At 38.2% G+C, this 12604-nt stretch overlaps 1 protein-coding gene across 9 annotated transcripts in view; it reads right to left on the bottom strand.

Annotated features, from left to right (window-relative positions):
• Tenm2 (teneurin transmembrane protein 2) overlaps positions 1 to 12604 on the bottom strand; it is a 922050-nt gene that overhangs the window by 680738 nt on the left and 228708 nt on the right. The gene's annotated exons all lie outside the window — the stretch shown is intronic.

Raw genomic sequence — 12604 nt, 5'->3', positions numbered from 1 at the left:
ACCCAAATTGATGTCAGGTACTCTATGAAAATAAATAAATGGATAAAAGCATTAAGTAACTTCAAAAGTTGTATATTGTGGATTTATTTGTATATTCATTATGTATCCATTTATATACATATGGAAAGATTTATCAATCTGTGGGCATATAAAATACTATATAAACTAATAATCTGCCTATAAATTCCCATTAATTAATTGTAAAAGTATAGTCATACATATATCTTTATTTATTGTTATCTACTATTGATAAATAAGTAGGTAGATAGATGTATAGATAGCTAAGTTATTGATTAACTAAATGAATAAAGTAAGTCATAAACTTACTTTGCTTATAGGTTTTTTAAAATGGCTTATTATTTGATCACTTTTATGGGAATAGGAATGTGCTGACAGAAGCAATTTGTATTCTTACTCACCCTTCGTTCTTAGGGCCAGGGGAAATATAAGAGCCGTAAACAGCCACCACTTGACCAAAACAGAAAGTGATTTCAGACTTGTTGGTAGAACAAGAATCTCTGTGTGGATATTTTCCTCCTAAAAGGCAAAAATTGCCAGAGAGCCTGGCACTGACCCGAGTCAGAGCTCAGTGACTCTAGCATACAACAAAGCCTATGCTCTGAATAGTATGCTTCAGGAGGATAGCCAGCGGGATCTCAAAGCTAGGTATGCTCACTGTACCATATGCTGGTTTCTTTAAGTAACCCATTACACAGAAATTAAATATCTCGTGACAGATTGTTTTGACAGTGGAAAAACAAAGAAAGCAGGACATAGTGGGAGAGATTTAATTTTTAAAAAAATGCATTTGACTGAAGGCAAAACGTTAGGTAGATGTTAATTTAACAGATGTCTAGTTTTGCATCATCAGCCTGAAACAGGCAATTTCTGGCAAGCCTTCCCACCACATCGCAACACAAAATCCTCTCAAATCCACATGGATCTGTCTTTCACAACCTTCCAAGTGAGCCATTTTCATTCAGAGGAAAATGCCTGAAATTACCCAGGGAAGATGCTAACACCTGGCAATAGTTTTGAAGGCGGAGTCCATGAATGCACTGAGGTATAATGGAAGGAACCAGAGCTCACAGCAAGTTTTCAGCTGAGAGAGAACACAGGAGGAAATGCCTTTACAACAACAAAACAGCTAACACATCACAAAGTGACTATGTGATGAGACATACCCCAATGTTAACTGGTGGAGACTTCTGGGCTGTAAATAGATCACAAGGAGTCCATCAAATCTGAATTTCAATCTATCTAAGAAAGCTAACTCAGTACCCATTGTTCCTAGGCATCTTCTCTTTGTCAAGTCCCACTCAGCCATATCAGATTTATGCATGAACCTAATACTTAAGAGTTATGAAAATACCCAATTTATATATAACTTTGGAAAAGCCAACTTGGGTAACTGTTCATTCCTGACATAATGTTAAGTTTAGTTAATTAAACATAATTAAATTTGGATTTTGTAGCCATGTTTTCAACTTTTGGATCCAGTGCATTTTCTTTTTATAACAAAGGCACTTACATGGCTCTGTGTAGTTCAGGTCTGCTAGCACCAAAAAAAAAAAAAAAAAAAAAAAAAAAAGGGAAACAAAGGCTTACATATATGAGGTTAGTGGCATTCTTAGCCTTTTCAAGCCAAAGAGATGTTGCTATTTTACTGGGAGGGTCTACAAATCACTCTGTTGTGATTGGCTGAGCTGAAATACAATCACAGAATGGTCTCCAGCCCACCTCTTATTGCAACAGACTTTTCTAGAAAATAAGAGTCAGGTTAGGTAGCAGGGAGTGGGGGTGGGGGAGCTTGAAGGCAGAATCCTTCTCTGAATGGTTAATGATCTATTCTTCAGTTCAAAGGCTGCTACACAGTTCTGTAGGATTATTAATTAGCCCCACTTATTTCCACAGCAAAAACATTCACAGCTCATACAATAAAGCATTTCATTCTCAGTAAATCCAAAGTTTCATTGTCCCCCCTGTGCAACTCACCAGCTTTCCAACGACTGCGAAATGCATGAGCCACCTCTGGGTGTGTGTATATGAATGCACAGCCATTTGATTCAGCATTTTTATTTTTAGGTATTTAAAGTAAATGGTCTATATCTTGTTTTCTGACAGAATATGGCAAGAGGCCATCTTTAAGGGCTGAGAGAGATTAATGATATTATGGCAACCTTTAGAGAATGAAGCAAAATTGGTCTAGTTTCCAAACAATTCAACCTGAGGATAGTGTGTGTGTGTGTGTGTGTGTGTGTGTGTGTGTATGTGTGTGTGCCTGTGGATGTATGTATGTGCACCTGTGTGTGCTTCTGTGACATGTAATAAATACCGACTTGCAGAACACTGTCCCCAGGTGATACCCACTTTACTTTACAAACATCTCAACCATGGGGAATGTAGCAAATTAGCCTTGTGAATTCAAAGATGCATATTAGAAAACAAAATCCAAAAGGGAGGCAGACAGTTTACACCAATACATATTCCCTCTCAAGAGAGCAATACCAAGTCAAGGACATGATCTGAAACTGAAAAAAAAAAAAAAAAAAAAACTGGTAGAACAAAATTTTAAGCTACTATAGGACTACAAAAAGAATAAAAAATTCTGTCAACACAAAAGACCCCTTTCTCATTCTCTGAAATTCTAATCCAGTAATCATGTCTGTCTTCTGAAGCACCTTTCATCTGGTTATCTCAAAGCCCTTTATGGTATTAAACACTCACTGAATCCCTGAGGTGGGTAAAATTATTCTAGTCATTTTACAAATGTATCTATTCTTTCAACCCCCTTATTCCAAGCAGTGATAAGTCTGGGAATAAAAATCGAGAATCGATGAATGACCACAGTCCTTATTCCTTTAACCTGCATTATAATTACTTAGGGGAACATTCCTTGATTCGCTCTGGGAAAGTGCTGAGATGAATTGAATGTAAGGTTTTGATTTGGTGTAAATGATCTTAATATATGCCAACATGCTCTTGTTCCTATCCTTTCCACCTTCTCCTTTGTCCCTTAAATTGGAAGGATTGAAGGATCTGTTGAAAGTGTAATAAAAAAAAAATAGAAGTAATTCAAAGGCAATGGGAGAATGAGCTTGGTGGTATTTTCACATCCTTGTGTCTTAGAGAATATTAGAGATGAAACTATTAATCATGTGACCTTGAATGAGACATGAGACCTTGCTTGGCCTTCCTTATGAAATAGGTAAAGACGAGGTTAAATTATATAATATTGAAGTCTACTGTGTATATTATGAGTCCACATTTATAGCTAAACAAGTTTTATGTTTTGGCATGAGTCTGATTTATGATCAAAAAGGGAAAGAATTAAGATAAATATTTCAAAATATTTCTGAAAACTAAAGTATACTTGAGAAGCATTTATGAAGCCAGACAGCTTTTTATTTTCTTGAAGAGAAAATACCCTGTTCTTATCCCAGTACTGAGAGATGTTGATTTTACAACAACAACAACAACAACAACAATCACAAAAATGTTAGGATGGTGAATCTTGAACTTGACTTGCCTGAAAATCACCTAAGACATCGCTGAAGCACAGCTTGTGTTGTGTGTATCTCTGAGAGCCTTTTCAGACAGCATCACATGGAGAAAATGGAAGCTTCCTTGAATGTGGGCAGCACCATTCCAAAGTGGAAGAAAGAAGAAAGCCAGCTGAGCTCACATAACCTTGCTTGCTAAAACTTCATATGCACTAAGAAGAGAAGAATATCTCTGCCACGTGTTTCTATCTTCACCGTTTTCTGCTCAACGCCCAGAGACAAACAGCCACAAACTGAACCATCTGAAACAAAGAGCCCAAAGAAATGCTTCCTCCCTTTTGTTGCTTCTTAATCTAACCATGGCAATAAAAGTAATGACAGACTTCAAGGTTAAGTCCCATTAGAATGACCCTGTGCTTTGAACATCTTGTTAGTTATGGCTGTATCTAGTATGAATAATATAACTGGGGAAGGTGTAGCAAATATATATTAAATGTATTCTCATTTTTCAGGAGTTAAGGCCTGATGATTGATGCCACTTATGGGGAAAGGGGATAGAAATATGTTATCATTGAGTTTAAATGGCAAATTAGCACACTGAAGTTGACAGAGAAGTTAGTAGTCTTTGAATGTTACAGCAAGGACTGGGGGCATATCTGATGCTAGGTTGTCATTATTTATTCCTTCAAGACTGCCTCCCCCCTGTTAATGGCATTCCTGCCAACATCTCCCCATGGGATACCTTAATCATGACACTATCAAAATGCAGGTAACCATTCACAACCAATCCTACTTGCTTTTTTTCCTAATTGAGGACTACATCTCACAGAATATTTACCTTCTGTGCAACATTCTGTCACTTCAGTCTTCTAGTCAGCAATCAGAAAAACTTAGCATTAGTCATGAGAGGGAAGGTCTGACTTAACCACAGCTCAGGCTCCATTTCTTCAAAAATGGTTACCTTTTAAGACAGAGACAGACACTCCGACCACACAAATTTCATGTTCTAGGGTTCTTGGATATATGATGTGTTTTGTGGCAGCCATTTCTAGGAAGCAATGAATCACAGGATACAGAAATATTTTAAAAGTCAGGCATGTGGTTCTGATAGTTAACACCAAAAGAGACGATTGCATGTCTATCCTTAAAGCACAGGACAGGAATCATGTCACCCAGTGACAGCATGACAGGTAAGCACATAAAGTCTGGAGGGGGGAAGTGGGGCTCAAATCATTTAGTCTTACCAGGTCTTAGCACATGAATTTAGATATTTTAGGTTTTTCTGAGTCTCATGTTGCCACCTGCAACATACAGCCATATTTCCTAATGCACCAGAGTGTGGTAGACAATGAATAAATTGATTTCTATATGGCAAGAATCCACTAACTTTTTCCTGCTGCAGTCATGATTTCTCATTGTGATTACTCTCCTCTCCTTTATGGCAGCCTACAATATTTTTTTAAGAGTAACATTTTAATAAGAGGTATAGATATCTTGATAACTCTTTGCACATAGCCATAATTTGCTAATAGTGAGGGTAGAAACCATCCCTGGCCAGCAGCCTTGCAGTAGATAGAACTGGGATGAGTATGCCTGAGTTCGGAGGATAAAATGCAATGGAAGAGCAGCATATTTAAATATGGTCTGGTGAAGGCTCACAAACGTAGGATGCACCCATAAAATCAGAAAAACCTAAATATTATGTGAAAGCCCAAATCTGATTTTAGTATAAATGGTTTCTGTTAATGTCCTTTTATTATATTTCATGTGTAATGCACCATCTCAATACTGTATGTTCTTGAAGATGTGAAAATTAACTATGACGGTTTTCTACATCAGGAAATACTTACAATGCAATTCTTTTGAAAATGTTTCTCTAGTAGACTCCTCCCTTCCATGTTTGACTTTCAGGCACACAGGTGCTTGAGCTGTTTGTTATAAAGAGACTGGCTGATCTTTGATCATAACCCCCCCCCCTTTTTAATGTGAGCATCTAAAAAAGATTATCAAAATTCCAAATTCTTTGAATTAAATCTTAGAAAAAAATACATGACAGCATGTGTTAAGCATTCAACTAAAGAAATTTTGTTTGGCTTGTCAAATGTCATCTTGTAAGAGCTTTAGGATAACCTACAAAGTAGTATCATTATGCTTGCTTGTGGGGACATTTACTAGGCTCAGTGACAATAAATAAGCATAGCACCTAACTTCATACCTAGGCTTCCTGGATTTGAAATATTTACCTTTTATGCAACAGTCATAACAAGATCACCCACTGAAATCAATTAATAGCTTTTAGAGAATATTTGCTGTAACTTTCAAAGGGGCACTGAGTAATTGCTATATCATACTGGGGAAGGTGACGTAGGCATTTAGGTGCTAATCTAGTAAGAAAACTAAACTTTTATAAAATACCCCACCATAGGAAGCCTGAAGTTATTTGAATTCACATTAATTCTATCCCCCAACTCCATTCACATCCCCTTACAGTACATTTTACTGCTTGAAATTGTATCGTACCCTGCTTTCATTTAAACACTTTATGTCTCCCCATAGAATATCAGCTGTATGAGGGCAGGGATTTGCTTTACTACTGCTGGTTCCCAATGGCTGTCTTCCCACAGGCACACAATGCACATTTGCTGAAAGCATGAATGAAAGATGAATAAATGAATTAAGACATGGCATAGCTATATATAAACTGCACGAAGATGGGCCTAAATGTTTTAAAAGCCAAAACCTCATGACACAAGAGATATAATAGAATAAAAGTGCCCCTGATGAGTTCCAGGGCAGATGATGTAAAATCAACCCTCTCCACAACTGAAACTGCATGTACCCCATTGTAGCTATCAATAATTTCATGCTATAATATGATATTTTAAATGTGCCCCTGGTATTATTATGCTAAATGGAACCATTGATTTCTTTGCAATGTAATAGTATACCTCAAGCTGCACAGCTAGGGAAGACACCTGTGGCTTTTCCATAATGACATACCAGAGTGTCATGTTCCATGCAGACACTTCCCTCCTGGGTTCCATACCAAGGAGATCACTAAACCAGAACACATTTATGTTTCTGTTCACACTAGAAGATCAAGTATACACAACCATGGATGACCTCAGAGGTGAGTTCAGTTTTGCAATGGAGTGACTGAGCCATGATTAATTGAAACCTAGGTAGACTTTGTAAATTGAATTCTGTCAAAAGGGGAGGTTGAAGTCCTAACACACAGTACCTTGTAAGGTCAAGTCATTTGGAAATAGAGCCTCTACAGACTTAATTACTTCAATTAAAATAATATCACAGTAGTGAGGGTAGGCCTTTAATCTAGTATGACTGATGTCACCACATAATAACAATAGAAGGAGGGATGTCTCAGAGTGACACACAGGCCATCAAAAGAAATAGATCAGAGAAGTACAATTCCAAGCCAAAAGAACACCAAGGACATAACAACAAAGCACCAGAAGCTAGGGAGAGCCCAGAAAGAATTCTCCCTTTCAGACTTCAAAGCAAGCATGGTCCTACTGAAATCTTTACTTTGGTCTTTGAGCCTCCAGGATTATGAGAAAACACATTTCTGCATTTTAATCTCCTCAGTTTGTGATAGTTTGATCATGCTATGAAATTGATGTGATAGGAATTGCACCCTGGAGAGAGAGAGAGAGAGAGAGAGAGAGAGAGAGAGAGAGACAGAGACAGAGAGAGAGAGACAGAGAGAGAAACATATTTGAGGACTATGTTTGCCCCACCGGAAGGTGGTACCAACAATTCAGGAAATCATTTCCAATTTATATGGTGATGACACCATGTGGAGAAAAAAAAAAGCCCCTCCCACCTGATGCTTTTTAGTAAACCTGAACTCTTAAGCTAAGCAAGTGCCAAGCCCACAGAGCTTCCTAAGGCACATTGTTGGTCTGGCTGCAGGACTTCGTGATACACTGGTACAAGATGGTATCTGGGAAAAGCCATTTTCATCAGTTCCATGATGACACTAATCATGTTGGTCCAGCAAGGAATCACTAAAACTCCAAGTCATTCTGGTCATCTAATTTTTCACTACAAACCTTCTTGGGGGGTATAGTGGGGGGGGATAAGAATATAAGGGCAAGTGTCTTAGTTATTAAAGCAACTCAAGAAAGGATTGTTCCTGCAGCTTCTCCAAACCTAATTGTAGCCACAGCTCTGTAACAGATCATCTGCTGCAGCCACCTTCCCCTGTTAGCACCTTCTTTAGTAGCTCACACAGATTTTTCCCTTCCAATTTCCTATTCCCATTGATTTATCCCAGGTTCCAACCCCAGCAGGAATTCCATGGGGACCCACTGGCCAGTCTGGCCAGGGAAGCAGATAGGCTAACTGCAGATCTTCACTTTTTCCTCAGCTCTTATTTATCCAATCCCCCTATGTCTCATTCTCAGCTTCTCTCACCATCTGGAATAGATCTACAGATTTTCCCTTCAACCCCTCCAGTGCCAAACACCAACAGGCACTCACAGGACACTCCAGCCAGGGTAGCAGTTAGGCTAACTTCAGATCTTTACCTATCCCTCCATTCCTCCAAGTTCAGCCCGCAAGTCTAATCCCCAGTTCTGTAGCAGACCTTCTGCTGTGGCCTCCCCTCACTCTCTGTCCTTATTCCCAGGGAACCTAAGCAGATAATGGTCGAGCACTCTGCTTTCCTCCATCCTTTGTAACCCTCAGTCCCCCTCGTCTGACCCCATTCCTATTTATAAGTCTCAGCTCCCAATATTTAGAAGCACATTTTACCTGGAATACCAGTAGCCATGCCTATTAGGATCCCAGAAGAATTTCCTACCAGGCAACCCACAGTCACCACACTCTCCTAAGAACCAGAAGGGCAACAAAAACCAAGGAACAAAATAGCCACCCAACAAAGGCAAGGCCAGATATCAACACCTAGAATTATAATTTTCCTTGACCCAGATGCAGAAATGCCAGCATGAAAACACAATCAATAACAGCCAGGACAATAAGTCTCCACTAGAGCCTAGCAACCTTGATATAGCAGGCCCCGAATATTCCAACACAGCTGAAGCACAAGAAAGAGACCTTAAAATAGCCTTTATGAATATGATAGAGATCCTTAAACAGGAAATTAATAAATCCTTTGAAGAAATCAATGAAAATACAAACAGTGGAAATGAATAAAACCATTTAAGACCTGAAAGTGGAAATAGAATTAATAAAGAAAATTCAAACTTAGGGAAATCAAGAAATGAAAAATTATTAAGAAATAAGGGAGATGACACATTTTAAAATAGCCTCAAACAATATAAAATATCTTGGGGTATCTCTAACTAAGCAAGTGAAAATCTTCTATAATAAAAAATGTCAAGACATTGAAGAAAGACATTGAAGAAGATATCAGAATGTGGAAGTATCTCCCATGCTCATAAATTGGTAGGATTAACAGAATAAATTTGCCACCCTACCGAAACAATCTACAGATTCAATGCAATGCCCATCAAAATTTCAAGGCAATACCTTACAGACCTTGAAAGGACATTTCATTTTATTTTTAGTTTCACACGGAAATGCAAAAATCCCAGGATAGCCAAAACAATTTTGAATCATTAAAAAATTGCTATCTCTGATTTCAAGTTGTAACACAGAGCTACAGTAATAAAAACAACATTGGCGCACACGCACACACACACACACACACACACACACACACACACACATGCACACGCACATGCACGCACACACACACACACACACAAAACATGTTGATCAATGGAATGGAATCAAATTGAAGATCCAGACATTAATCCACACAGATACCCAATTCTTTGCTAAGGAAGCAAAAACAAACACTGAAAAAAAAAAAAAAAAAGGTAGCATCTTCAACTAAACTAATGGTACTAGTCAAACTTGCATGGCTACATGTAGAAGAATCCAAATACTTAACACCTGGCACAAAATTCAACTGCAAATGGACCAAAGACTTCAACATAAAGTCAGACACACTGAAAGGGAAAGTGGGGAAGAGCCTTGAACTCATTGGCATGGGACATGACTGAACAGAACACTGATAGCACAGGCAACAAAGTCAACAATAAAGAACACTTCATTAAGCTAAAAAGTTTTTCTCAAAGCAAAAAGCACAGTCATTTTGAGAAAGCAGTGGCCTACATAATAGGAAAAGATTTTACCAACTATACATCAAATAAGGGGCTAATCTCCAAAATACATAAACAACTAAAAATAGATATCAGGAAAACAAATAATACAATTTTAAAATGGGATACATATCTAAACAGGGTACCCTCAAAAGAATAAACTCAGATGGTTGAGAAACACTTAAAGAAATGTTCAAAATCCTTAGTCATCTGGGGAATGCAAACCAAACCTACTTTGAGATTTCATCTTACACCTGTCAGAATGATCAGCATCAATAACAGAAGTGACAGCTCATGCTGGTGAGGAAGTGGAATACAGAGAACACATATCCATTGTAGTGGGAGTACAAATTTGTATAGCAATGTGTAAATCAGTGTGGTGGGTCCTCAGGAAGATGGGGGTCAAACTACCGCAAACTACCATACCACTCTTTAGTATATATTCAAAGCGTGATTCATCTGACCACAGAGAAACTTAATCATGTTTACTGTTGCTATATTCATAATAGCCAGAAACTGGAAACAACTTAGATGTCCCTCAACAGAAAAATGAATAAAGAAAATGTAATGCATTTGTACAATTGAGTATCACTGAGCCATTAAAAAATAAAACCATGAAATTCAGAGGTAAATGGATGGAAGTAGAAAAGGTTATGCTGAATGAGGTATTCATTACAGACATAGAAAGACAAATATGGTATGTATTTGCTTATGTGTGGATATTAGATAATCAATGATAAGCAAGCTACAATCTGTAGAGTATAGAATAAGGGACTAAGGACAACAGATAGATCTCATTAAGAAAGGGAAACAGAATAGATAGTTCTGGATGGATTAAGAGGCTGCAACCAGGTGCTTCAAGTGGGGAAGGGGAGAAAAGAGGGGGACAAGGAAAGAAATACAGGGAAAACTGCTGAAATCAAGGAGGGGTGACACTGAAATCTATTTCAGTAGAAGATTCCTAAAATATATGAAGGCCATTTAAATGAAGTCGCCAAGTAATTAAGGAGACAGATCCCTAACTTGCCATCTTTTGTCACAAAATGGAGTTTCTAGTGCTGGGACTTTCTTACATATAATTGAGTTGTTACCCAAAGGGGTCCAATGGGGATCTCTAAAGAAGCCAGATGGTGTGCTCTCTACAAACTGGCAAGGCACCATTGCTGAAGATAATATCTACACAACTTCTTCATCATGGAGAATCCAAGCTGTTACCCATATAGAACCTTAACTCCTACATTGTATTGGGACAGGAAGGTACTCTGCAAGTCACCAAAAAAGAATTGTAAATATCAACCCAGCCACAAACCCTTTGATCTACAGTGCTATCCTACCTGAAAGATATTCTAGGACAATGGGTAAAAAAGCCCATAGAAGAAACCAACCAATATCTTATTTGAATTAAGACCCATCCCATGAGGGGAAATCCATACTAGACATTGCTTGTTTGACCAAGAACTAGATAGTCCAGGGATCTAAGGGAAAAACCAAATGCTATGGTTTCAAAACAAAATCAAACAAAACAACCAAAAGACCAAAACCAAAAAAATCCTCCCAAACCAATAAAACAAAACAAAAACAAACAGAAACCCATAGCAGTAAAATGACCCCCATTTGATATCCTGTTATACTCATAGATCAGTGCCTTCATCAGTCATTATCAGAAAAGCATCTTCCTACAGCAGATCCATAGCCACACACCATGTCTGCACCATGTTCTCTGCATATATAGTATGGCATCCAATTTATGGTGTAAAAATTTACTGAGTGTGCAAACCAGTGGCTTTCTTATTTTTGTGCTTTCTCTTGGACTCTTTTCCTTTTGTTTGCTTTATCCCATTCCAATGGATTAGTTTTTCTTTTATCCTATTATATTTTAATATTGTCCCTTAGAAGCATGCTTGTTTTCTAATGAGATACAGTAAGCATCTGGTGGGAGGGGAAGTAGGAATAAAGTGGGAGGAATAAAAGGAGGGAAAAGTGTAATGCATTATGTAAGGAAAATACAGTATGAATAAGAGGGAAAAACACTATCTACTGAAAAGGAAAAAGAGAGAAAACAAATGAAAAGGAAGGGTTTCCTGTGGCGTACAGCTTGAAAATAGTCTATCATGGCGGGGAACTCAAGATAACAGAAGCATGAAACATGAAGCAAAAGAATTCCTGGTCAGGAAAAAGAGAGCAATGGATGCTTTTGCTCTGTTTCCTTTCTCCTTTAATCCAGTCCAGGACCCACAACAATAGGAAGAGTGTGGACAGTATTTAGCATGGGCCTTCCTTCTTCATGTAACCTTATCAAGAGACTCTCACCAGCATGCCAAAGGGCTAACCCTAATGAATGTGGTTAAGCGTGAGTGTGTGTGCCCTGAGGCTATTCCTTTGGGTCTTTCTGAACTCTGTCAATTAGTCAATTGATACAAACAAGTATAGCGGGCAAAAATGAAGTTCTTATTTGGGAGTGGTGGTGGCAACAGCCATGGTTTTATCAGACAGGCTTTCATGCCTTTTAGAAACATTACAGCATAATCAATCTATTTTCTCATTTGGCAATGACCCAAATATATCTTTCTCAAACTTTCATATGTCTAAGGATCACTTGGAAAGCATAGTATCATATAAAGTCAGGCAGAAGCAGTGGGGAGGTGGTCAGATAACTGACTTTATTTTCTGTGCTAACACCCCTGTTCTTGCTGATTCTACAGATTAAAGGCACCAAGTGAAGTTCTCACAATAAATTCCAGGGGAGATCACATGTCTACCTCTCTGTGCTCCAATGCAGAGATGTTCTGAAATAGGTGTATTAACATCCTCTACCTGAGCAGCAGCAGCATCTCTTTGAGACACAGCATATTTTCTGGGATTAGCTTCCTTAATCTGTAGTTACAATCAGCTTCTCATTTCTTTATCATGGGACTTTTTCCCCAACATGGTGGGAACTCTCATGCCCTG

The sequence above is a fragment of the Phodopus roborovskii genome, unplaced genomic scaffold, assembly GCF_943737965.1.
Source record: "Phodopus roborovskii unplaced genomic scaffold, PHOROB, whole genome shotgun sequence".
NCBI lineage: Eukaryota > Metazoa > Chordata > Mammalia > Rodentia > Cricetidae > Phodopus > Phodopus roborovskii.
Note: the sequence above shows the minus strand (reverse complement) of the source record. Positions and strands in the feature narration are given on the sequence as shown.